The 26,211-nt window shown below is 37.6% G+C and overlaps 1 pseudogene; it reads left to right on the forward strand.

Annotated features, from left to right (window-relative positions):
- The first annotated feature begins 1,003 nt into the window (after window positions 1–1,003).
- LOC128594285 (ankyrin repeat domain-containing protein 12-like) overlaps window positions 1,004–26,211 on the forward strand; it is a 78,802-nt pseudogene continuing 53,594 nt past the window's right edge.

Raw genomic sequence — 26,211 nt, forward strand, 5'->3', positions numbered from 1 at the left:
TGGTCCTTGCATCGTCTTTCCTGTGGCCAAACTCAAACTCTTTTTTTTTTTTTTTTGTAGAGACAGAGTTTCACTTTATGGCCCTCGGTAGAGTACCATGGTCTCACACAGCTCACAGCAACCTCCAACTCCTGGGCTTAAGTGAGTCTCCTGCCTCAGCCTCCCGAGTAGCTGGGACTGCAGGCGCCCGACACAACGCCCGGCTATTTTTGGTTGCAGTTTTTGGCCGGGGCGGGTTTGAACCCGCCACCCTCGGTAAATGGGGCCGGCGCCCTACCGACTGAGCACAGGCGCCGCCCCAAACTCAAACTCTTTTACTCACCCCCTGTAAAAAGTATGTGTTAGTAACCTACCTGGAGCCTCGTCATCACCGCCATTTCGAGGAGTCTCCCAGTCACAGCCACTGCTATGGTAGCCGCAAAAACTACTGCAGAACTCGTTTGCTCCGCAGTGTCAGCGGCACCTGCGCTGCCTCATCCTTTTCACGGTGGGTGACAACAGAGGAGAAGCAGCGACAGTCTGGCGGAGTGGGTAGACTGAGCAGTGCGAAGGGAGGAGTTCCGGCTTGCCCCCACCCCACCGCCCACTTAGTACATTCCTCCTCTCCCGCCCTGCTGCTCAAAATGCTTCTCCTTAGAGCAGCGGGAGGGGCGGGTGCCAGGGCGGTCACGCCCCCGTCCTGTGCTGGGGGAGTCACGTGTCCGCAGGAGTCACGTGCCCACGCGACAGCCCATAGCCCAGCGGCGCTGTCCTGGGAGCTAGGAGGCTGTGGTGAGTGACGGACTGAGCCTGGAGATGTTTTTAAGCCCAGTCCGTCGGCTTAGTGGCGGTTGCAGCCCAGGAAGAGGACGACAGCGATGGTCACGCTGAGGCACTCCTTCAGGGGGTAAACCCTGCTCAGCTGGCCGTGCCTCGGTCTGTGCGGGCGACGGGTCTGTGGCGACAGGAGAGGAGGAAGGAGGCGTGCACTTTCCAGCCTGTCCCCGGTGCCTGGGAGGAGACCCCCCCGCAGTTCTGCGCTGCTCCCCGGAGCAAGGTAGCGGACTCACCTTAGCCACCCGTTCGGCACTGGACGCGCCATCCCGCCAGCCTCGTGCGGAGGCGCCGCCAGCCTGACAGTGACAGGCTGTTAGTGGCCCCCTACGCGGATCTTCCCGGCGTCCCCAGGAGCCGCGGCTCAGGTGGGAGCCGCCAGCTGGGTGGGGGCAGCGCCTCTCGCCAGGGCTGGGCTGCTGCCGCCTCCCGGAACATGGCGCGGCTGGAGGACGTGTGCGTGCCAGGGGGCGCCGTGTGCGTGCGAGACGGCGCCGTGTGCGTGCGAGAGGGCGCCATCTGCGTGCTGCGGCCCGACCGGCTAGGCGGGGGCGCGCTCCCGCCGCCAGTCTAGGTGCCGGTGAGGACCCTGAGACTCAGCTGCTGCGCTCGGGTCAGGAGTGTTGGAGGTAGCCAGGGTCCAGGGACAGGCCTATGAAAGCAAGAAGAAATTGTTGCTTTAGTAGTCTTCACGTCAAAACGAGAGCAGCCGTGCTGTCTTAAATGGAGTTGTGAGTTAACATTGCTGCGTTGGGCAATCAGCTCTCCCTGTGGTTTTTCCACTGCAAGTGATGATCGGAGCGTGTCAGGTACTGAGATTTCATTTTCAGGAGTGATATGGAATGACCCGTCCTTGAGGATCCCAAAGTGTTGAATGTTGAATAAATGGTTGTACAAAGAGGTTACCGAAGCCCAGAAACTGACAGCTGTTTTAATAATAACAGTAGGAAACTGTTTAGGACGGGAAGTTAACAATATTGCACTAGTTGAAATCGTAGGAAACATTTAAAGCAGTGTATTCACCAGGTTTGGAATTTCCACTGGGCAACCATGGCTGAACTGCGAACTCGAGTGAAACGTTTTGTAGATCCAGTGATATTGTAACTCTTTGGGATTATCTCTAATATTAAAGTTGGAATGAACATGTTTTCTCCGGCATGTATTCCTTTTTTATTTTAAATTATGAAGGAAGGCTAATGAGTGAAATAGGTCTTTTAAAATCTTGGGCACCGATCTGTTTCAGTTTCTGAAATCATACAAAGGTTTTCCTGGAGATTAGCTGAGAACTAGGAAGGCATGTATTCTATTGGTGCCAAATGACATAAAAGCAAAATGAGATAGGGTCGACTGTCTAAAATGAAATCCTTATATTAACTTTTTTGAGAAAAATCTTTAATTTGGCTTAAAAGCAAAACATTTAAAGATTATAAATGTTTCCTGGGAGATTACAGACAGGGGAGGAAAGGTTTTACCTGGTAAGGATCTTGTTTTGTTGACGCAAGCACTGACGACCGGCAGCTTGACTTAGGGCAGGCTTAACCATTTCAAGTTATGTGTTCTATTTTAGAGACGGGCAAGTTGTTAAGATGACGGAAAACCAGAATGTTGAGTGTATTAATGGAATGAAAATTAAACTATAGGATACCTTTAATATTCTCTATCCCATATAGTTTTTATAGTAGTTGTTAAGAATTAGTTTTTGTTGGACTGGTTTCATGAACTAAGCAGAGCTGGGAAAGGAGAAATATCTGGTGTATTCCATACACACGTTATTCCATGAAGAATATTTGAGCAGAAGTAAAGAGAGCAAAAATCTTTAAATGAGGAAAGAACTTGGTAGCTAAAAATATATTATGCAGTCTCTGGTATTGGTTCTTTATTATCTGAGGAAAAAAGCCTCAGTTTATTTGGAGCGGTGTCCAACTTGTGGAACGAATTTGAAAGGAAGATGTTTTTATGGAGTTGTCGATGTTACCCATTTTTCTGTAGAAGTTAGTCAGAAACGTAACATTCTTCTGAGGTAGACTGGATAACTGGTAGTTGAGATATTTGGAAAACCCTTTCTTAGAACACATTGTGAAGAATAATTGTAAAAATATTTGTTTTTTTGGTATTAGTTGACCCATAAATTTTCTTGACCCATAAAACTGTTATGTTTTAAGAGCACTTTTTGAAACTAAAAAGAATGGTTAGTGAGATTAGTCGTTGCCCTATGAGGTTTAGACTATTTTCTGTGTATAAACTTAATGATATTGAGGTAACATCTGTCAGGCGTGAAGAATTTGTTTGATAATTAATTACAGTAGGTTGCTTAGGAGAGCTATTAACACTATTGTCTGACTTGGAATTTTTTGCTAACAATAACGGGCAAAGTAGCCCGTATGCTGTAATGGGTGCAGTCTTGTAGATTTCTCCTTAGGCTGGCAGGGGCCTCTTGTTTGCTAATCCATTTCCCTCATTTTACAGATGAGAAAATAAAGGCCTGATAAGGTGAAATCACTTTCAGCTAGTATGTAGCTAAAGCAGTCTGTAGTTTAGCCTAGCGATTTCTTTTTGGGAAGATGCTTATTTGTCCCTTTCCTTAGAAGTAGCTTTATGGAGTTGTGGAAGGAACCCTGAAATATCAGTATAAGCGAGAAGGACAGGTTTTAAATTCTTGATTTGTCACTTCCGTTTTTGACATAACACGTCAACTTTCATAACCTTGCTGCCTTTATCGACAAAAGTAATTTTCCTACATAATTTATACTGTTGTTGGTTGGAACAAATAAGAAATCACACTGTAAACTGTAAACTTTTATGTAGATTAAAAAGTAGTGATATTTTAAAAATACAATTCTTATAACAAGGTGTGTAGATTCCTAAGTTTTTGCTTAGCCCTAGCTTTATTGTTTTCAGCATCTGCTAAAATAGCAGATGCTGAAAACAATACATTTTCTGTAGAAACATTTTCTATAGATACATTTTCTGATCCCTACTGAGTTCTAATTTGAGTAAAGCTGCTTATGAACATTTTAAATACTGCAGTTAGAGCCTGACTTCCCCTGGAGAATATGAAGTTTCTTCATCTAGCATTTGAAAACATTCTAGTATATACTTATGCATACTCTGCTTCTTTAACCAACAGTGGCTTTTTTGAAAGTAATAGTGAAAGTACCTTGGTAGCAATGTTAATTTGTCTCTTGCTAGTTTCCAGATATGGCAATAGCAGGAGGTAATTTCCTTTATAAAGTCAGTTTTGAATAGTTCATATTAAGGTCATCTGGCAGATCTAAAATATATAGAAATGTAAAATAGGGGTTGTGTTTGCTTTTGCTGTTTTAAAATCTTTTACGGCTTTAAATCGATAATACTAGAAATCAATATATCAATATTGTAGTATTGTATAGATTATCAGAGTTTTATCTTTAAAAACAAAGGTCATGATAATCATAAATACTTGCTGAGTACTTAGAATATGCAGTACTCTGTTTTAAGTGAATTATTTTAGAAATTATTTTTTAACAATCCTGTAAAACAGATCAAATTATTATGACATGGCAAAGGAGACATAGGCTTTGAACATAGGAGACATAGGCTTATGTGATGTGTAGATATCAACATATTCATACAGCTAAATAAGTAATAGATGTCATTTCTCTTCTTAACCACTTCTGTGTTAAGCTAAACAGCTGGTTTTTAAAAAGTTTTAAGGCAGTGTTTCTTAAATTTCAGACTTCATGAAAATATTTGCAGGCCAGCTATTCTACTTCATATGGGTGGTCAAAAAATAAAAGGAAAAGACCTTGAGAGAGTCATAGAAAATAGACCAACAAGCCTTTTTATGAGATGCTTGTATATTTGTTGTGTTATTGTTGTTTTTATATCATCAAAAGTAAATTATTCTCAACAGCTAAAGAACTGTAGTTGTTAATATTATAAGAGGCTATGCTAACATAACTTCACTTTGATATTCATGTCATTGTTCTAAAGAGACATACTTAGGGTGGTGACTGTGGCTCAAAGGAGTAGGGCGCTGGCCCCATATGCTGGATGTGGCGGGTTCAAACTCAGCCCTGCCAAAAACTGCAAATAAATAAATAAATAAATAAAGAGACATACTTTTTTTTTTTTTTTGTGGTTTTTGGCCAGGGCTGGGTTTGAACCTGCCACCTCCGGCATGTGGGACCGGCGCCCTACTCCTTGAGCCACAGGCGCCACCCTAAAGAGACATACTTTAATTATAGGGGCTAAAGAAACAAAGATAACTAACCAAAGTGATTTAGGACTTTATAAAGGAATAGATCCCAGCAATAGAAAGTTTGAGTTTGTTCAGGTTAGAAAATAGCATCCAAGACCAGCTTTTCTGATTAGTGAGACCCCCCCTAAAATTCTAAGAAATTTGAATTCAAACTGAAATTCTTAGAAAATTTAGTTTAAACGTGGAAATGCTTCCAAATTGAGGCATATAAAGGAGGTAAATTATGAAGCTGCAAACTTACAGGGTAGAAGTCACTTTTTTGTTTTTGGCTTGTAAAAATTCTAAAAATTGTGTTTTCTTTGGTCAATTCTTTAACATCTATTTATTGCATTAAAATTGTTTCACAATATGTAGTAGTTTACCTTTCTGGATATTGCTTTGTATTTAGTCCATAATTAAGGAAAATATGACTAATATTAGTACACAATTATATTTCTGTTCTGTTTACCTCTTCTGTAACAAAGTAAGGTAGAAATAAACATTAAAACATCCTTCATACAGCCTTACTAATTAGTAGTAATGGGGAATGATGGTAAATACAGTGACATGAAGAAATTAAATTTCACAGAATATTTTCTATCATAATTTGCACAAGAATATCGGAATTAATAATAGAACTTTGACCTGAATTCCAGTGTTCTATACTTACATCTTGCAACCTTTCATTTAGAATAAATCCTTTCTACCAGAATTTAATTTTCATTACTTGGAAGTGACTTGGTGATCAAGGAAGAGAACTTTAGTTGAGCTGCTGTACACTAGGTACTGTTAGATACTTTAATGCATATCATTTTAATATATGATAAGAGCATGTTACATATCTAGTTAAGAAAATACTTTAAAAATTGTCATCAGAATATTTCCAATGCTAGACCTTATTATTCAAGAACTAATTTTAAATTTATATATTATATAAACATTAAGTTGATTATGTTCAGAAATTTTTTCTCAAGATCAACCCAGTAATTCAGCCTTCAGAAATTATTCTTGTCTTCCAGTATTTATGAAAACATCTCAAGAAGGTAGCTGGGCATTGTGGCACGCACCTGTAACACCAGCTACTTGGGGGGCTGAGGCAAGAGAATTGCTTAAGCCCAAGAGTTTGAGGTTGCTGTGAGCTGTGACACCATGGTACTCTACCGTAGGTGACATAGTGAGACTCTGTCTCAAAAAAAAAAAAAAAAAACCTAGAAAACCTCAAGAATGAAGAAGAGTGTTCTTTAAACTGCAGTTGAACAGGAGCAAAAAAAATACCTCTTTATCATGTTTCTATTATATTTGTCCTCATGTTATTGAAAGTAAACAAGAATTATTGACAGCAAATTGTCTTACTCATCATTCTTCCTTTCTTTTGTCATTTTTTTCTCCCACATGACTCCTTCTACTCCTCCTCTTTCAGGTCTTAATGTTTTAGTGCTTCACAAACCCCCAGTCAAAAGAGATCTGTGCTTACATAGATACTTATAAACTTACATATTTGTGTTAATTAAATTTAAATTTTGCCATTTTTATTTCACATTTTAGGGCTTTTACCTTTAATTGTCATATGAAGGTATTTGTAGCTATAGGAATTTGAGTCATTTGTTAATATATGGGGAAATAATGATTTGCATTTTCTCTTCTATGAATTGACACTTCATATCCTTTGGTCATTTTTTTCTCTTTGTTCCTTCTTACTCAAAATATCTAAAAGTAGAAATCAAAAATGTGAACAAATAACATTTTATGGTTTTTACATTGCAAAATGAATTATGTTATTGTTACAATAAAAACATAAGTAAAAAAACATAAATTTAATGTTCCAGCTTCTTTTGCATAATCCTTAGCGATTATTAATCTTTGCATGTTGCAAATATTTTTTTCTTACCTTTTTCTTTTGAATGACAACTTTTATAGCACCATTACCCCTTCACAAACCCTGGAAGGATTTGACTCTCTCCATGTACTACCTTATTGGGGTGATTGTTCTTTTAAATTCTTTCATAATTCCATTCATACTTACAGTCCAAGAGTTTCCCCTGCCTATTGCTTTTGTTGTATACTTAGATATTAGGGAGGATGCAGCAGAAAACACTGAAAATCCTTTGAGCATAGAAGGAAACATGTAGTCTCACACTTTGAGTTAGTCATTATGAAGTCCTAATAGATGGTAGAGGCATAATTACAAATACTCTGTAGTAGCTAACAGTTTTTCCACATAAATTTTCCTTGGCTCCTTGCAGTTATCTTTGTAAAGTTTATCTTATTCCTGTTTTTCAGATGAGATTCCAGTTAAATCATTTAAATTTACACGTACTTAGTGAGTGGTGTTTACTTGGGTCCTTTCCAAACTGAATCTTCAAAGGTGATTAAGAGAAGAAAGGATTAAATCATGAGCAAATTTAAAACTTTCAGGGAACAATACATAAATCATTGTGATTATGAATTTTTATAGAAAGTGAGATATCTTGAATTATCCAGTCTGAAAATATGATGGTGGCTATGGCGCCAGCCACATACACCGGAGCTGGTGGGTTCAGACCTGGCTTGGGCCTGCAAAACAACAATGACAACTACAACAACAAAATAGCCAGTGTTGTGGTGGGCACCTATAGTCCCACCTACTTGTAAGGCTAAAGCAAGAGAATCGCTTAAGGCCAGGAGTTGGAGGTTGATGGAGCTGTGACACCAGGGCACTCTACCGAAGGTGACATAAGAAGACTCTGTCTCAAAAAAAAAAAGTGATGGGTTTTTTTGAATTCAAAAGTAATTAGAATTTTTTGTCATTTAATTTCTGAATTTTCCAGTTTTTCCACAATGCACAAGTATTATGTATATAATAAAGTTTTAAACACCTCATAATTAGCCATTGTTAAAGGAATGTTCTGTGCCCAGCACTGCATTTAGTTTTGTTGAGGCAGGTGTGCGGAAAGTTATCAACAAAGACAATATTATAGTTTGTCTTATTAAGGTTTCACACTCAGGGTACAAAATATAGACATATAAGAGGGTAATAGTATTTTTTAATCATCCAGATTGCTTTTTAGTTGATATAGAAGGGAACATGGTAAGCCCTGTGAAGACATGGATCATGGCTGTCTTTTTCCTTGGTAGAGTGCTCTGGCATCACAGCTCACAGCAACCTCCAGCTCTTGGGCTTGGACGATTCTCTTGCCTCAGCCTCCTGAGTAGCTGGAACTACAGGTACCCACCACAATGCCCAGCTATTTTGTTGTTGTTGTTGTTGTTGTAGTTTGGCCAGGGCTGGGTTTGAACCCACCACCCTCAGTGTATGGGGCCTGTGCCCTACTCACTAAGCCATGGGTGTAGCCCTAGTTCCCCAGTCTAAGCATATATCTGAAGAAGACTTTCTCTTCTTGAATGCAGCTTAAAATCTGTTAGGAAGAGGTTATTTATTTATTTATTTATTTTTATGTATTTATTTATTTATTTATTCATTTATTTATTTTTGAGTCTCAGGCTGTCACCCTGGGTAGAGTACTGTGGCATCACAGCTCACAGCAACCTCAGACTCTTGGGCTTAAGCAATTCTCTTGCCTCAGCTTCCCAAGTAACTGGGACTACAGGCACCTGCCACAATGCCTGTCTGTTTTTTTGTTGCAGTTGTCATTGTTGTTTAGGAGGCCCGGGCTGGGTTCAAACCCACCAGCCTCGGTGTATGTGGCTGGCACCCTACCAACTGAGCTATGGACGCTGCTGAAGAGGCAATTTCTTAAAACAAAGCTCTATGATTGGGAAAAGTTCTGTGAATATTTTGAAGTAATACTGCAGATTTTAGGGGGTAAATATATATTCAGGGCAAAGGGCTTACACGTTTTGTGCTCTAAAAAATAGATCTTTCCAAAAAAAGGATAAGAATCACTCACTGACTTGGAAATTTATGTTCAATTTTTGATGTAGAATTCTTGCAATCTTAAAATAGTCCAAAATTTCTTATAGCAGAAACAGTCATTTTCCTTTATATATCTTATATAAGGGAAATACATAGATAGATTAAGCTGTTTTATATTTGCCTCTTCAGTGAGATTTGCTTTTCTTTCCCCTAATTAAAAACATTTTTGTGCTTATAAATCAGAAAATATTTTATTTTAAATATAAAACCAAATATACATTTAACTCTTTTAAGTTGGTGTTGGAGATTTCAGAATACTGACATTTTCATGTTGCTCTGTTCTGGTCCCTCACCTCTTAACCACATTTCTTCTTTGGCAAGAAAACAGTCTATAATTCTAAATTGCTCTGGCAGACAAGCTATCAGTGGCACATACTGCTTCAAACCTCTTTAGAATGGAATGCCTTGGAATATACAGTTGTCATTAAATCTTATATGTATAGTAGAACGTAGGTTTACATTGGGGAATGGAGATAGAAAAAGTGAGGTAGCAGATGAAAAAAGTCCTAAAGACCTGGTAGGAAGTCATGGTAGTGACTCTAATTGTAGGCCCTAATTGAAGCAGTGTTATAACTTACACCACAACATTGTTGGGTCAGGGTGGAAATGGTGTGGTATACAAGTTAGAAATAGCTTAATACTTTATTTAGCCTTGCTTTCTTGTAGGGTACTGAATTCAGCTGATTTAAAGAGTTTAGGTAGAGTTTTTAGCTCATAGAGTTATTGCAGAGGCAGTGACTGTCATAAACTATGCTAGTTTTTTTAAAAAAAAAATTATGATCTGTCCCAATATCATTTATTTTATGTATCACTGTTAAAACTACTCCCATTATGTAAGCAATTAAATATCCTTTCATTTAAGGCTAAATAGTATGTTACTTATTTTTAAAGAAACCAGTCCAAGTGAAATAGGGCCCTATTTCTTTTTCTTTTTTTTCCTTTTTAATTTTTTTTTTTATTGTTAAGTCACAGCTTTGTACATTAGTGCAATCAAGGGGTACAATGTGCTGGTTTCATATACAATCTGAGATAGTCTCATCAAACTGTTGAACGTAGCCTTCATGGCATTTTCTTAGTTATTGTATGTAGACATTTGTATTCTGCCTTTAGTAAATTTTGCCAGTACCCATTCTAAGATGCACCATAAGTGTGGCCCCACCCATTACCCTCCCTCCACCTTAACCTCCCCCCTCCCTTCCCCTTCCATGGCCCTTTCCTTGTGCTATAGTTGGGTTATAGCCTTCATGTGAAAGCTAGAATTGATCTTCATAGTAGTGCTGAGTACATTGGATACTTTTTCTTCCATTTCTGAGATGCTTTGCTAAGAAGAATATGTTCCAGCTCCATCCATGTAAACATGAAAGAGCTAAAGTATCCATCTTTCTTTAAGGCTGTATAATATTCCATGGTATACATGTACCACAATTTGCTGGTCCATTTGTGGGTCAATGGGCACTTGGGCTGCTTCCATGCCTTGGCAGTTATGAATTGGGCTGCAATAAACATTCCGGTACAGATGTCTTTACTATTATATTGTGATTTTTGGTCTTCTGGGTATAAACCTAGTAAGGGAATTATAGGATCGAATGTTAGGTCTATTTTTAGGTCTCTAAGTATTCTCCAAACATCATTCCAGAAGGAATGTATTAGTGTGCATTCCCACCAGCAGTGTAGAAGTGTGCCCTTTTCTCCACATCCATGCCAACATCTCTGGTTTTGGGATTTTGTTATGTAGGCTACTCTTACTGGGGTTAGGTGATATCTCAAAGTAGTTTTGATTTGCATGTCTCTGATGATTAAGGATGATGAGCTTTTTTTCATGTGTTTGTAGATCATGCATCTGTCTTTTTTAGAGAAGTTTCTCTTCAAGTTCCTTGCCCACCCTGAGATGCGATCACGTGTTCTTTTCTTCCTAATACGTTTGAGTTCTCTGTGGATTCTGGTTATTAGACCTTTATTGGAGGTATAACCTGCAAGTATTTTCTCCCATTCTGAGGGCTGTCTGCTTGCTCTACTTACTATGTTCTTGGCCATGCACAAGCTTTTTAGTTTGAAAAGGTCCCAGTAGTGTATTTTTGATACTGCTTCAATTGCCTGGAGAGTCCTCCTCGTAAAATATTCACCCAGGCCGAGTTTTCCCTGCACTTTCTTCAAGTATTTTTATAGTTACATGTCTTAAGTTTAAATCTTTTATCCAGTGAGAGTCTATCTTAGTTCATGATGAAAGGTGTGGGTCCAGTTTCAATCTTCTACAGGTTGCCAGCCAGTTTGTCCAGCACCATTTGTTAAATAGGAAATCTTTTACCCACTGACTGTTTTTACTTGGCTTGTCAAATATCAAATAATGGTAAGTAGCTGGATTCATCTCTTGCTTCTCTATTCTGTTCCAGACATCTACTTTTCTGTTTTTGTGCCAGAACCATGCAGTGTTGATCACTATTGATTTATAGTACAGTCTCAGGTCTGGTAGCGTGATTCGTCCTGCTGTGTTTTTATTGCTGAGTAAATGTTTTGGCTATTCGAGGTTTTTTCTGTTTCCATATAAAACGAAGTATTATTTTTTTAAGATTTTAAAATATGACAATGGAGCTTTAATAGGAATTGCATTAAAACTACATATTGCTTTGGGTAGTATGGACATTTTAACAATGTCGATTCTTCCCAGCCATGAGTATGGCATGTTTCTCCATTTGTTAACATCTTCAGCTATTTCTTTTCTTGAAGTTTCATAGTTCTCTTTGTAGAGATCTTTTACGTCTTTTGTTAGTTATACTCACAAATATTTCATCTTCTTTGGCACTACTGTGAAAGGAATAGAGTCCTTGACTGCTTTTTCAGCTTGGTTATTGTTGGTATATATAAAGGCTACAGATTTATGGGTGTTGATTTTGTAGCCTAAGACATTGCTGTATTCCTTGATCACTTCTTTTTTTTTTTTTTTTTTGTAGAGATAGAGTCTCACTTTATGGCCCTCGGTAGAGTGCCATGGCCTCACACAGCTCACAGCAACCTCCAAATCCTGGGCTTAAGCGATTCTTTTGCCTCAGCCTCTCGAGTAGCTGGGACTACAGGCGCCCACCACAACGCCCAGCTATTTTTTGGTTGTAGTTCAGCCCGGGCCGGCCACCCTCGGTATATGGGGCTTTTTCCCTTACCTACTGAGCCACAGGCACCGCCCTCCTTGATGACTTCTGAAAGTTTTTTAGTAGAATCCCTAATGTTTTCCAGATACACTGTCATGTCATCTGTGAAGAGTGAAAGTTGATCTCTTCTGACCCTATGTGGATACCCTTGATTGCCTTTTCTTCCCTAATTGCAATGGCTAAAACTTCCATTACAATGTTAGAGAGCAATGGAGACCAGACCTTGCCTGGTTCCTGATCTAAGTGGAAATGATTTAAATTTAACTCCATTCAATACGATATTGGCTGTAGGTTTGCTATAGATGGCCTCTATTAGTTTAAGAAACGTCCCTTCTATACCAATTTTCTTAAGTGTTCTGATCATGAAGGGATGCTGGATATTATGAAAAGCTTTTTCTGCATCAATTGAAAGAATCACATAGTCCTTATTTTTTAGTTTGTTTATGTACTGAATTACATTTGTAGATTTACATATATTGAACCAGCCTTGAGACCCTGGGATAAATCCCACTTGGTCATGGTGTATAATTTTTTTGATGTGTTGTTGGATTCTGTTTGTTAGGATCTTATTGAGTATTTTAGCATCAATATTCATTAGTGATATTTGTCTATAATTTTCTTTTCTTGTTGGGTCTTTCCCAGGTTTGGGGATCAAGGTGATGTTTGCTTCGTAGACTGTGTTGGGTAATATTCCTTCTTTTTCTATATTTTGGAAGAGGTTTAGTAATATAGGTACTAGTTCTTTTAAAGGTTTGGTAGAATTCTGATGTAAAGCCATCTGGCCCTGAGCTTTTCTTTTAGGGAGATTTTGTATAGTTGATGCTATTTCAGAACTTGATATAGGCCAGTTCAACATTTCCACTTCATTCTGGCTAAGTCTTGGTAGGTGGTGTAGTTCCAGGTATTGTTCGATTTCTTTCAGATTTTCATATTTATGAGAGTAGAGTTTTTTGAGGTAATTGTTAAGGATTTTTTGAATTTCTGAGGGGTCTGTTATTTCATCATTACCATTTCTGATTGATGAAATTAGAGATTTTACTCTTTTTTTTCCTGGTTAGGTTGGCCAAAGGTTTATCTATTTTATTGATCTTTTCAAAACACCAACTTTTAGATTTATTGATCTGTTGTATAATTCTGTTTTCAATTTCATTTAATTCTGCTCTGATTTTGGTTATTTCTTTCCTTCTGCTGTGTTTGGGGTTGGATTGTTCTTCCTTCTGCAGTTGCTTGAGATGTTCCACTAAGTTATTAACTTCCTCTCTTTCCGTTTTCTTGAGGAAGGCTTGCAGTGCTATAAATTTCCCTCTTAGGACTGCCTTTGCAGTATCCCAGAAGTTCTGGTAATTCGTGTCTTGATTGTTGTTCTGTTCCAAAAATTTGGTTATTTCCTTCTTAATCTAGTTTATAACCCATCTATCCTTCAGCATAAGATTGTTTAGCTTTCATGTTTTTGTATGGGTATGCATGTTCCTGTTGTTATTGACTTCAAATTTTATTCCATGATGGTCTGAGAGATGCAAAGAATAGTTTCTATTTTTTTAAATTTGCTGAGGTTAGATTTGTGGCCCAGGATGTGGTCAGTTTTGGAGTATGTTCTGTGGGCTGATGAGAAGAATGTGTATTCAGTTTTGCTGAGATGAAATGTTCTGTAGATGTCTGTTAAGTCTAGATGTTGAATGGTTAAGAGTAAATCTAAGATTTCTTTGCTTAACTTCTTTTTGGAGGATCTATCCAGCACTGTTAAATTGGTGTTAAAATCTCCAGTTTCTCTTCAGAGAGGAAGAGGAGTTTCCAACAGATGAAGCAGACGACAGTAGGACCAAGACTCCTCATCAGTAGTCACCTCATGAGTTGTCAGCACATGTGTCTTCTGACACCGGATGGGACGATGACACAGATGATGTTTGTTTTTTAGAAGCCACTGACGATGCTGAATTAGTTGATGCTGCAGAGAACAGTCTTCTCAGTTACAATTGTACAGTGGATGAAATTCCTGATGAACGTATGATAGAAGTATTGCAGGATTAGCTAATTAACTGTGGACACATAAATAACCAGGCTAATAATTTACCTGAAGTCTGTGAAGTTTGAGTAAAAAGATAATTACATTTATTTTTATGCTGTTTATATCAAGCTGTGTCACTTTAATTTTTTTTTTTTTCAGGTAAATGAGTTTTACTGAAAAAAAAAAAAAAAATCTCCAGCTATGGAACTGGAGGAAATCAAGTTGCTCATGTCTGTTAGAGTTTCTCTTATAAATTGAGGTTCATTCTGGTTGGGTGCATAAATATTAATAATTGAAATCCCATCATATTGAGTATTAAGTTTAAAAAATATGAAGAGTCCATCCTTATCCTTCCTTATTTTGGTTGGTTTAAAGTCTATTGGGTCTGCGAATAGGACTGCAGCACCTGCTTTTTTCTGCTTTCCACTTTCCTGGAGTATAGATGACCATCCCTTCACCTTGAGTCTATATTTGTCTTTTTTGTGTGTGTGTGTGGTTTTTGGCTGGGGCTAGGTTTGAACCCATCACCTCCGGCATATGGGACAGGCACCCTACTCCTTGAGCCACAGGTGCTGCCCTATATTTGTCTTTTAATGTAAGATGTGATTCTTGTATGCAGCAGATATCTGGCTTGAGTTTTTGTATCCAGTCAGCCAACCTGTGCCTCTTTAGAGGACAATTTAAACCATTCACATTAAATGAAAATATTCATAAGCCTTTTGAGAGTCCGGTGGACATTTTTAATCCTTTTGCAACTGTGGAAGTTGGAATTTGATCAAAATTTTCTGGGTGGGTTTACTTTTGTGGTGGAGGATTATGCTGGTCTTTATGGAGGATAGGTCTGAGAATATCCTGGAGAGCTGGTTTAGTTATGGCAAATTTCTTCCACATGTGAATGTCATTGAAGTATTTAATTTCTGCATCATAAATGAAATTCAGTTTAGCTGGGTACAGGATCCTGGGTTGAAAGTTATTTTGTTTTAGGAGATTAAAATTTGATGACCATCCTCTTCTAGCTTGAAAGTTTTCAGCAGAGAGATCTGTGGTTATGCTAATATTCTTGTCTTTGTAGGTGATGGTTTTTTTTCGCCTGGCTGCTTTCAGAATTTTCTCCTTCATATTAACTTTAGTGAAATTGATTATGATGTGTCTGGGGGATGTCTTCTTCGGGTTGAGTTGTGCTGGAGTTCTGGAACTGTCTGCCATCTGAATTTCAGAATCTCTTGGCATGTCTGGAAAGTTCTCCTTCATAATCTCATGGAGAGAAGACTCTGTGCCTTGTGAAGCCACTTCGTCACTTTCGGACATCCCTATAAGACGAATATTAGTTTTCTTCAGATTATCCCAGAGTTCTCTGAGTGAGTGGTCTATTTTTGCCCTCCATTTCTCTTCCTCTTTGAGAGTTTGGGAGTGTTCGAAAGCTTTGTCTTCAATGTCAGAAATCCTTTCTTGTGCTTGCTCAGTTCTGTTACTGAGGGATTCTACTGTGTTTTTCAGATCTTTGAGGGCTGCGACTTCTTGTCTCAATGTGTCAAAATCTTTGGTCATTTGGTCTTTGAATTCGTTGAATTCTTGAGATATCTTTTGGGTTACTGCTTGGAATTCTAATTTGATCTTACTTGCTATCCAGATTCTGAATTCGATTTCTGACATCTCAGCTATTTGTTTGTGCATGGGATCTTGTGCTGTGTCTGCTCCATTGAGAAGATAACATGATGAGCTTTTCTTTTCCCTAGACCATTTTAAATCTTCTTGCATGTTCATCTCCAGTGTGACCTATTCAATAAAGCTGACCTTTTTAATCTTAACTCTGTTGCACACTGGTTATAGCAGTTAAGAGCAGTCTGGCTAAGGGAACTGAAGAATAAAATTTTATATGTGAGATAGAACTCTACTTTGAAATCTAGTGAAGGGAAAGGTAGATTTCAGCACTATTGCACTATATGCAGAACCGAATTGATGAGTAGATGTGAAAGTAAACTAACAAAATAATCATTTTAGGAATAGTCTGGTGGCAGCTGTGTGGAGCAGTGGGACTGAAAGGTGGTGAATTCTATGTAATTCACTTTGATTTTTTTTTTCCCACCAGTTACTTTGTTAGCGAGATTTTTATTTTGGCCTTCAGTTTAGCATTTTGCAAGGAGAGAAAGGAGGTGATGGCAGAATTCTTAATTATAGATGTCTCTAGTTTTCAGGATTTGGGGGATTATTCCTTACCTCTTTTAGAATCTGTAAGCTTTTTCCATTACTGAACAGTGAAGCAAATATAGTGGCTATTAGATTTCTACTTTCAGCATTGGTAATTTTTTCAGCTCCCAGTGCCAAAGATGCCAAGTAAAGCTGCTTGACCAGTTTTTGATGAGCTGTTGCAGCCCTCTACTCATTTATGGAAGTTGCAACAGTTTAGGACCCTTTAGGGTCAGTAAACCTCTGCAATTCCTTTTTAGAATCTTAAACCCTTAGAGGTCATCTATTGCCAACACTCTAGATTTCAGTTGATACCATCTTAACAACTCTAAAAGAAAAAAAAAATAGATAAAAGATACCAAGAGGAAATATATAATTGTAGGCCCAACTGCCCGTGTTACTTCATTTACAAACTGTATTGTTCAGAATGTGCTCCTTTATAGTTAGATGTTTCACATTGTTAAACTCTTTAAAGCTAGTCTTTTGTAAATATTATTTAATGAAGTAATCAGAATTTTATTTTTTAAAAATTCGAGGCATTCAGTTATTATAATTAGAAGATAAATACAACAGATAAATGTTAATTGCTTGTTTAAAATATTTCCAAAGCATTTTTATTCTTATTCATTGCTGGAACCAGAAACTTAGGTGTCGTCATTCTAGTCTCCTTGTTCTTGTTAATGCTCGCCACACCAACTCACAATCCGGTCATTATGATCTCCTTATCTCTTAACTAATTCTCAAGTTCATCTTCCAGAGTTTTACCCAGGGCACCTTCCTGAACACAATACTCAAATTATGTTATTATGTAATAGTCTCAAGATTTTGTCACCATAAGTATCAAATACGCGGTGATAAAGTGCTTCATTTCCTTTCTACTTTCTCTATCTTCATTTTCTGTCCTATTGTACTTCAAGTTTGTGCTGTCCCTTCAGTGTGACCTTTCTTTTGTGGGCATGGGTGTATACCTGTGTACTACTTATCTTCCCTTCCCTACCCTGGTTCCATTTATAGCCACCTATCTCATAGTCATCCTTAAGACTCTTTAAATTTTAGTGTTAAATCCCCTTGAAATTCCTCACCTCTACCCCATACATGTGTACCCATGTTGGGTGATCCCTTCCCCCCACTTTTTTTTTTTTTGAGACAGAACCTGACTTTGTCACCCTCACTAGAGTGCCCTGGCATCACAGCTCACTGCAGCCTCAAGCTCTTTCTTGGGCTTAAGCAATTCTCTTGCCTCAGCCTCCCAAGTAGCTGGGACTACAGACGCCCACCACAACACCCAACTATTTTTTGGTTGGAGTTGTTATTGTTGTTTGGCAGGCCCCAGGCTGGGTTCAGACTGCCAGCTCCTGTGTATGTGGCTGGCACCCTAGCCGCTGAGCTACAGGTGCCAAGCTGGGTGATCCCTTTTTGCTTCTGTTAACATAGTTCAATAGCATTTGTTATTCCATGTGGTAATTAAATAGTCTTTTGCCCCTTAAAAACTATAAATTCCTTTCAGACTAAGATTGTGTCTTATTCATCAGAGTTCCATTGTGTGACATATAGGTGCTAAGTAAATGTTAAGTGATAGAATAATTTCATAAGCAAATTGGCATGACAGCTAAAGGAAATACCCAGTTAAATTATTTACTATCACAGACTTAATTCATTTTTCTGAAGTCTTGAAGAGAATTAGATATACTTTTTATGATATGTCTATACTGAAGGAGAAGTAGATAAAGAACAGTGAATTCTAGAGCTGAATGGACTGCATTTTGAAAGCCAAAGGGTTTACTAGAAATTTCAAGTTACAACTAAAACCCAAGTCATCTAGTGCTTTTTTACTACTTTGCTAATTTCTGCCTGATAGATTGTAGTTAACCTCCATGGTTAACTACTTGTGTACATTTACCACCTGAAGTTTAACCTAAATTTCATAGATCCTATGTACCATGCACAATATGTACGTATCAGTACAGGTAGGCCTAGTTCCTTATGTTGACCAGTTTGTTTTAGTCCCTTGAGTGGTCAACTTACAGAGGTTCTACTATATTTTGCCTTGTATTTGGTTAGGATTAGTAGATACTTGTTTTTTACATTTTAAGCAATTGGACTGCCTGTAACCCAATTTTTTCTTTTTTTTTGAGACAGTCTTATTTTGTCATCTCTGGTTAAGTATCCTGGAGTCATAGCTGACAGCAACCTCAAACTCTTGGGCTCAAGTGATCCTCTTACCTCATCCTCCCAAGTGGCTGGGGCTACAGGTGCCCAGCCATTTTTAGAGATGGGGTCTCACTCTTGCTCACGCTAGTCTTGAACTCTTGACTCAAACAATCCACCTGCCTCTGCCTCCCAGAGTGCTAGGATTGCAGGCGTTGAGCCACTGTTCCTGGCCCACTATAACCCTATTTTATTCTATAGGTTCACTTTTATGGAATGTTGAATATTGCACATTCAACAGGTTATGCAAAGTCAGACAATTAAGTTCGCAAACTCGCCCACATGTCTTAATTGCTGAATGTCACTATTATTACCAGGTAGCCAAAGGGAGTACTTTGACAGTAGCACTTTTCTAGGACAAGTTCATGAACTTAATTGATCCCATATAGCTAAAGCACATTGACCATTTATAAAATGTTTTTACCTAGTATAGTCTTTTGAATTATTTGCCATGCTCATGTGGAACTTTTAAAATAGACCATGAAAATTCCTTAAAGAGCATTGTTTTAAGGATGTTGTTGAGGACAGCTTATTGTAAAGGATTGTGGATGCTTATATTTTTGTCTACCTCTTTTGCATGCTGTTGGTTAAATTTTGTGATTTTTTTTTTTTTTTTGTATAGTACTCATTTCTTGGTCTAGAATGCAAACAATAGATTCTTGTGGGAAATTGTTACCAAATTGCTGCCAGAAGACATTGTTATGAAAATTAACCATTACTTACTTTGGGAAAGTATAATAAAGGAAGCATGTTCCCTTTTCATAGACTGAATTCTCAGTTGAATGGTTTTAAGTAGTTGGTGGTGGGGGGTTTCATTTAATATCTTAGTAGCATGGCCATTTTGAAGTCTTTTCCACTATTTTTTCAAAGGCACTTTTAAAATGTGAAAGAATGAAAACTGGCCTGTGTAAGTAGGAAATACGTAAGTTTATATCTGATGGTTCTTTTTTGCATGTGGGGAAAATTGCAATAAATATGTCTGTAATAAGTAAAGCTTTCATTTTTGTTTGTTTTCATAGAAAAGTATTTGGAGTGAAATTATTCTAAACTTCCTAGATTGGAATCAGAATTTTAGAAGGAGATGAGATCTTAAATGTCATCTAATATAATTTTACTTTCAAGAAGAAGAAACAAATATTGAGAACTGATGCAGGTCAACCAAAAAGTCAGTGGTAAATCTCAAAATAGAGTCTTGGACTTCAAGCTCCCAGATCAAATCACAGAGAAAGGTAATGGTTACTTTCCTAACTGAATGACCCTTATGGACCATTAAAATTGATTATTGTGATTTGGTATTTTATTCTAGTTGCCTTTTTTTGGTGTATCAATTTTGGTGGAAACATTTTTGCCCCTAAAACAGCTGCAACTTAGTGGAAGCTGGAACCAAAATAAAAGTTAGGAACTCCGATTCTTTGCTCACAGTTATCTCTTTAGGATGTAAAATTGTTTGGCAAAGTAGAGGGCAAAATTTGAATATTTTATATGCACCAGAAACTCTGCTATGATTTCAGTTACTTCTCATAGCGTTATGTGTTGAACTTTTTTCATTTCATTACACAGGTTTAATGAAATTAAGTAATTTGGTGTTTACTGTGAAGTATAGTTAACCTGAAGTGCATTTTTTGTGGACTTCTGAACAAAATGGCAGACTGGAAAAGCTCCCTTCTTTTTCAAATACAGTAGAAACTCTGTAAGTTGACCGCCCAAGGGACTATAACAAACTGGTCAAGGTAGGGAACTTCCATTGAGTACACATGGTGCATTTCTGTGTATGAAAATTAGGGTCAACTTAAGGAAGTAGTCAGTGTAGAGAGTGATCAGCTGCAGAGAGAGGTTCTACCATATATGGAACTACTAGGTAAAAATAAAGCTAAATGTAATAAAAGAGTAATCTGCAGGTGTATGAAATGAGAAAGAACTCACAGCAGAAAACAGAAATTGAGGCTTTGTCCTGTAGGGAAAATAAACACATTACTCCTAATTGTGTGAGTTTTCCTGTAGTGATGGAATCCACAGGTCCAGAAATGGCAGGGAGATGAGACTGGTCTCCTTGAATAAAAACCCAGACCAGGAAGAGTGAATTATTTATATAAAGGCCATCTACCAGCCTGTGTTTATGTTCCCTGGATATATCTTCTTTCTTTTTGTTTTTAACCTTCTTGGTGTCTTTTCGAGGTCTCTTTTTTTAAAGAAGTATACTGCTGAATTCTGTTATCCACCCTCAGAGACTTTCTTTATTAGTGAGTTTTATTTATTGCTATAACACATGGAAATTGTTGACATTCTACTTAATATACCTTTTAAAAATATTTTTCTGCCTTTTGTAACATTGAATATTTTTGTTTTCAAAGGCATACATTTGATATATTGAATTGAGACCTATATTTCTATTAATTCTCCATAATCAGTTTCTTATGTGTATCTTCCCTGTAAACCAGGTAAATCCTTTAAAGGACTTACTTTCCTCTGATCTCTACAGTAGCCATGTACTGTGGAATTTAGTTCTGCATTGTTAGGGGTGTTCTTTCTTTTGTGTGAAATATACTTAGGTAACTTTACTCTTACATATCACATAGTGTCCTTGCAGATTTCTTTTCTTTTGCAGTTTTTTGCTGGAGCTGGGTTTGAACCTGCCACCTCCGGCATATGGGGCTGGCGGCCCACTCCTTTGAGCCACAGGTGCCACTCAGATATATTTCTATTTTTATTGGAGTGTCTAGTCAAAGGCAATTTTCAAACCTCCCAAGGCCTTTTCAATATCTTTAGTTAACCCTCACTTTTAAAAAACTAATTAATTTTTATTTTTAGAGAGAAATTCTTGCTCTTCACCCAGGCTAGAGGGTAGTGGCCTGATCATAGTTGACTGTAACCTCAAACTCCTGGACTCAAGGGATCTGCTCACCTCTGCCTCCCAAAGCACTGGGATTGCAGGTGTGGGCCCACTATGCCTGGCAGCCTAGCTTAGTTTGGTTAATGATTTTGGTTTGAAATGCTTTCTCTTTAACATTTTGAAAATGTTGCTACATTGTTTTCTTTGGTGTTGCTTTCGGGAAATTTTAATGTCAGTTTGATTGCTTAGCCTATGTGTGTGACCTTATTTCCTCTCTAGAAGATTTTGAAATTTTTGTCTTTTTAAGTTTGACTGTAATATGTCTAAGTGTAGTTCATTTTTCACCTTGTTTGGCTCTTGGATTTATGTTTATTCATTCCATAAATAATTTATGGGAAGCCTACTGTGTGCCAGGATTTTTTCGAGACACTTTGATCTGAGGTCTTTAATCCTTAATTTGTGGAAAGTTACTGATCATTTTTTCAAATTTTGTTTTTTCTGTTGTTTTTTCTTTTTTTCTTTTTTTTTTAGAGACAGAGTCTCACTCTGGTATCCTCGGTAGAGTGCTGTGGTGTCAAAGCTCACAGCAGCCTCCAGCTCTTGGGCTTAGGCGATTCTCTTGCCTCAGCCTCTCAAGTAGCTGGGACTACAGGTGCCTGCCATAACGCCTGGGTATTTTTTGATGCAGTTTGGCCAGGGCAGAGTTCAGACGCGCCACCCTCGATATATGGTGCCAGCGTCCTACTCACTGAGCCATAGGCGCCACCCTGTTTTTTATCTTTTTGTGGGAATTCTTTTAAAATTTGTCATGTCTAACTTCTGTCTGTCTCTTTAATACAGGATGGACATAAAATTCATGTGCGATTTAAATTGTAAACTACTAATTAGTAGAACTTTATGTCTACCTTGTATTTTTCCTTTTTAAAAAATCCCTTCCTGATGCCTTCTGGGACTTTACTATTTGATCTTCTGGCTCACTATTTCATTCTTTGGTTTATTCTTTTATTTATCTAATCTGAAGAGTCTTTTATTTCAACCTTTATATGTTCATCCTTGTTTTTCTTCTTGTTTCTTCTTTATAACTGTTTAGGCCTGCTGCATGCTACCAACCTTCTCTTTCTTTGATGATTTTATCCTAAATGTTTTAAAAAGATTCTTCATGTGTCTATTCTTTTAATTCTGCTTTGTATCATAGAGAGAATTTAGTTTGAGTTTCGATTTCATTCTCATTTCAGTGGGAAACAAATAAAAAAATTTAGGCAAGGCAGTGATACCATTGGAGTTTTAGTTTTGAAGGACCATTCAGAGGCATGGTACCACAAGCATGTAGTCCCAGCTACTCAGGAGACTAAGGCAAAAGGATAGCTTTTGAGCCCAGAAATTCAAGACCAGCCTCAGCAACATAATTTGACCCTATTATAAAAATCCCTCTGGCTGCTTCCTAAAAATGATGGGAGAGTGTGTGTAAGAAGGAGGAGGGTAAGAATGTAAGTAGGGAGATCATTTGAGAATTGTTTGCAATTGTCTAGTCAAGAGGTGATGGTAATATGGATTAGGATAGTAGCAATTGAGGTAGGAGAATGTGAATTTAATTTGGGATATATTTTAGAGCTGGAATCACCATTTTTTAATTCTTTTTTTCTCATTTATTTATTTTTATTGTTAAATCATAGCTGTGCACATTGGTGCAATCGAGGGGTACAATGTGCAGGTTTCATATACAATCTGAAATATTTTCATCAAACTGTTCAACATAGCCTTCATGGCATTTTCTTAGTTACTGTATGTAGGCATTTGTATTCTGCATTTAGAAAGTTTCACCTGTACCCATTCTAAGATGCACTGTAGGTGTGGCCCCGCCTATTACCCTACCCTCATCAAAACCTCCCCCCTCCCATCCCCATCCTTGGCCTTTCCCCATAGTCTTGTGCTATAGTTGGGTTATAGCCTTCATGTGAAAGCTATAATTTAGCTTCATACTAGAGCTGAGTACATTGGATACTTTTTCTTCCATTCCTGAGATACTTTGCTAAGAAGAATATGTTACTGCTCCATCCATGTAAACATGAAAGAGGTAATGTTTCTTCAAGGCTGCGTAATATTCCATGGTATACATGTACCACAATTTGCTAGTCCATTCTTGGGTCGATGGGCACTTGGGCTTCTTCCATGACTTAGCAATTATGAATTGGGCTGCAATAAACATTCTGGTACAGATGTCTTTGTTATAGTGTGACTTTTGGTCTTCTGGGTATAAGCCTAGTAAAGAAATTATAGGATCAAATGGCAGGTCTATTTTTGGATCTCTAAGTATTCTCCAAACATCCTTCGAGAAGGAACGTATTAGTGTGATGGCTGGATGAAGGTGGTGCCATTTACTGAAATGGAAAAGATGGATGTGTGGGTGTGGAGGAAAGGTTTGATGAGGAAAATCAAGAATTCTCTGTAGTCTTTTTTTGGCTTGGCATGTCAGTAGACATCCCTGTGAAGATGTCAAGTAGGCATTTGAATATACAAATCTGGATTTATACATAAGGTCTAGGTCTAGAGACCACAGATTTAGAAGTCTATAGCATGTTAAGTATTTCACACATTATTAACTGCCATGTGAGTTGTATATAAGTCATATGTGTCACATCTCTAGACCTAGTAAAACACTGATCTCAAGGAAAAATTTTTTTTTTTTTTTCAGTGTGGCAGTGTGTTAAAACCATGAGACCAGATTAGGTTTTCTAACTCACACATTTAGATAATATAAGTTAGGGAATAGAAAGGGGCCCATAAATAGTGCTGAAACACTCCTAACATTTACAAGTTCTGAAGAAAAGGAGAGGTAAAAAAACAAAAAAAAATAAATGAAGCTTCTTTTTTCTTATTCTTTCTGTCATCTGCTCAATTTTCAGCATAGAAATGTACCATAATTTGTTTAACTATGCATAAATAAATACGTAGATTTCTCCTCCAGTGTTTTGGACATATTAACAATACTTTCTTTGAATGTCTTTGAATATTACATTTACATATCTGTACAAGTACACTTACGGGATAAATTTCTAGAGATTGAATTACTAGGGAAAAAGGTCGTGCATTTATATTTTGATGGTTCTTGTCAAATTTCTCTCTTAAGAGGTTGTCCCAGTTGTCTTCCTGATTGGCAATATGTATAGTAAAACTCTTAATCTTTGTCAGATTTTTTTTTATTTTCATCATAGCTCACAGCAACCTTGAACCTGGGCTCAAGTGATCCTCCTGGCTCAGTTTTTCTATTTTTTAGTAGAGGTAGGGTCTTGCTTTTGGTTCGGCTGATCTTGATTGAACTCCTGAGCTCAAGCAATCCACCCAGCTTAGTCTCCCACAGTTGCTAGCATTACAGATGTGAGCCACCGTGCCTGACATTTTGTCAAGCTTTTAAGTGAGAAGTCATGTTAGGATGGTGCCTGTGGCTCAAGGAGTAGGGTGCCAGCCCCATATACCAGAGGTAGTGGGTTTAAACCCAGCCCTGGCCAAAAAAATCTGCAAAAAAAAAAATAAAAGAAAGAAGTCATGTTATAGTTTTAAAATTACAAATGATTGTGAATACTTCTACGTTTACTCAACATTTACATTTATTCTTTGAACTGCTTCTTTTATCTTTTCTAGAAAGTTCTTTTTTTATTGGTTTGTTATAACTCTGATTATTTTTCATATGTGTTGCAAGTATTTTCACTTTTGATTTCTGTTTATGATATTTGCATTATAGAAATTTTAGATTTTTTTCCGAACTTAAAAAATTGCAAGTAAGCATTTATATCACATTTTAGAAAGTCCTTCTACATCTAAGAATTTTTTTCCCCTAGGACTTCCATAGTTTAATTTTTATTTATGTCTTTGACATAAACTAACAGAGATTGCCATTGGTAGAGTGCTGTGACATCACAGCTTACAGCAACCTCAAAGTCTTGGGCACAAGTAATCCTCATGCCTCAGCCTCCCAAGTAGCCTGGGACCACAGCCCCTGTCTCTATTTTTAGAGACAGGGGCTCACTCTTGCTCAGGCAGGTATCTAACTATTGAGCTTAGGTGATCTACATGCGTTGGCGTCACGGAGTGCTTTTTTACAGGCGTGAGCCACCATGCCTGTGCCACCACGCCTGCCCCTAACTTGTCAGAAATCTTAAATTCATTTGGTGAGAATTGGCAAGGTAATTTTGAAAAAGAAAAATGATGAAGAGGGACTAAAATTAGTATTAGAAAGCTGTATGATAAAAATATTGTAGTATTGCTGCAGGAATGGAAGGAAGAGAGTAGTGGAATGAACTAGAAAGCCCAGAAAGAAATTCAGTTAGATAAAGGAGTAGAATTGTTTTACCGATAAATGAATGAGAAGAATTAAACATTAGAAGAAGTTAAAAAAAAAATTGAATATGTTTTTTGGAGAAGCTTTAAATGTAAAAGCAAAGGAAGGGCTTGTAAAGAAAATTACAAGCATCCAAAATGTATTTGCATTATACACCCATATTCATAGCAGTATTCACAATAGCCAAAAGGTACCAATAACCCATTGTCCATCATGGATGAATAGAACAACAAAATGTGTTGTGTACATACAATGTAATATTACCCAGCTTTATAAAGGAAGGAAATTATGACACTTGCTACAACATGTGTCAAAACTTTGAAGTCAATATGCTAATTAAAATTAACACAGTTACAAAAAGACAAATGTGGTGTGAATTCATTTATATGTAGAACTTGTAGCTGTTAGACTTTAAAAAATAGCCCTTAACAAATATTGATCCATGTAGCTCTTAGGGCACAGGTTGAAGTACAAGCAGTAGTACTTTTGTAGTAGCTATCAAGAGTGTTACACAAAGAATGGAAGAATATGAATAATTCTTAGTCACATGAAGATAA

Source organism: Nycticebus coucang, chromosome 9 (genome assembly GCF_027406575.1).
Source record: "Nycticebus coucang isolate mNycCou1 chromosome 9, mNycCou1.pri, whole genome shotgun sequence".
Taxonomy (NCBI): domain Eukaryota; kingdom Metazoa; phylum Chordata; class Mammalia; order Primates; family Lorisidae; genus Nycticebus; species Nycticebus coucang.